Below are 1,923 nucleotides of genomic sequence, written 5' to 3' on the forward strand. Positions count from 1 at the left end.
ACCTCATATCAAACTGTAGCAAGGAAAGCAATCAATTGCCTACCAAGAATAGCAATGGGGATCCAAAGGCCAGAGGATGGCCGCCAGGCCCCCAGAAGTGCTCCCAGCTCATTCATCATGATTCCAACGATGGTTAGAACCACCAAGAGCAGATGAAGTACTTGTGAGTATTTTTCATACACGTTTCAGTCCTGCCATCTTTGCCTGAACAGTTTTCCTGAACTAAACATTCCCATAGCAGACATTGGGCTCCCCCGACCCCACCTACCAAATTCTTTTGCAGTTTCTACTTGTGCAGCCAGGTCTCTGTTATCACCGGGGTTGTTGGGTGACCCCCAGCATACTATGCATGGAAGCCTAAGCCAGCTCCTCCTCCCTGCCCCTCCTCCCTTCCTCCACCTGCTGGTACAAGTTTAGGGAACACAAACACTGAGTCGGTTTACAATTAACTACCTCAGTGAAAAAAATAAACCTTAACCTTCGGAATCAGCACAAATTGAAGCTGCCACAGTTGGACTAATTAGAGGGAAGGTAGGCTGAATTCAAATATGAATTTCAGAATTTTCTGAGATACGTGTTTCTGTCTTTTTTAAGAATGTAACTGGAAACTGTCTAACAAAGATGACCTTAAGAAGAATGGCCCTAATGATTTGGGAAGGCTAAGAATAGCTGGAACTTTCTCAGCGCTTGCTATGTGTCAGGCACTGTTCGTAATGCTTTGCATGCATTAACTCAGTTAATTCTCATAACAATTCTATAAAGTATGTACCACTGCTATTATTCCCATTTTATAGGTAAATGAATTTAAGTCCAGGGTGGTAAAATTACCTGCAGTTAGTAGGAACAGAGAAAGAACTCAAACCCGGACTTCAAGACTGCGCTAACCACTGGGCAAAGCTGCCTCTCCATGATAGAACGGTAGTGTAGAAAGGCAGAGGATGGCAGGAAAAGAGGGAGCAGGGGATTGAAAACATGAGTGTGGGGCCGGTGCTGCCACCAAGTGATCTTACACAAGTCATCTTAATTAGTTCAGCTTGCTTCTATTCTTTAAAATGAGGAATTTGAAACCAAAAATAGAAAACTGGCTGCCTCTGGGGCCAGCTGGACAGCCGGGGTTGTTGGGTGACCCCCAGCATACTATGCATGGAAGCCTAAGCCAGCTCCTCCTCCATGCCCCTCCTCCCTTCCTCCACCTGCTGGTACAAGTTTAGGGAACACAAACACTGAGTCGGTTTACAATTAACTACCTCAGTGAAAAAAATAAACCTTAACCTTCGGAATCAGCACAAATTGAAGCTGCCACAGTTGGACTAATTAGAGGGAAGGTAGGCTGAATTCAAATATGAATTTCAGAATTTTCTGAGATACGTGTTTCTGTCTTTTTTAAGAATGTAACTGGAAACTGTCTAACAAAGATGACCTTAAGAAGAATGGCCCTAATGATTTGGGAAGGCTAAGAATAGCTGGAACTTTCTCAGCGCTTGCTATGTGTCAGGCACTGTTCGTAATGCTTTGCATGCATTAACTCAGTTAATTCTCATAACAATTCTATAAAGTATGTACCACTGCTATTATTCCCATTTTATAGGTAAATGAATTTAAGTCCAGGGTGGTAAAATTACCTGCAGTTAGTAGGAACAGAGAAAGAACTCAAACCCAGACTTCAAGACTGCGCTAACCACTGGGCAAAGCTGCCTCTCCATGATAGAACAGTAGTGTAGAAAGGCAGAGGATGGCAGGAAAAGAGGGAGCAGGGGATTGAAAACATGAGTGTGGGGCCGGTGCTGCCACCAAGTGATCTTACACAAGTCATCTTAATTAGTTCAGCTTGGTTCTATTCTTTAAAATGAGGAATTTGAAACCAAAAATAGAAAACTGGCTGCCTCTGGGGCCAGCTGGACAGCCAGTCTTTCTGGTCTGGCG

The 1,923-nt window shown here is 43.8% G+C and overlaps 1 protein-coding gene across 1 annotated transcript in view; it reads left to right on the forward strand.

The window, feature by feature from the left end:
* Positions 1–1,923, forward strand: part of AGXT2 (alanine--glyoxylate aminotransferase 2) — a 45,527-nt gene that overhangs the window by 30,654 nt on the left and 12,950 nt on the right. The window lies entirely within an intron of this gene.

The sequence above is a fragment of the Pteropus vampyrus genome, unplaced genomic scaffold, assembly GCF_000151845.1.
Source record: "Pteropus vampyrus isolate Shadow unplaced genomic scaffold, Pvam_2.0 Scaffold400, whole genome shotgun sequence".
Lineage (NCBI taxonomy): Eukaryota > Metazoa > Chordata > Mammalia > Chiroptera > Pteropodidae > Pteropus > Pteropus vampyrus.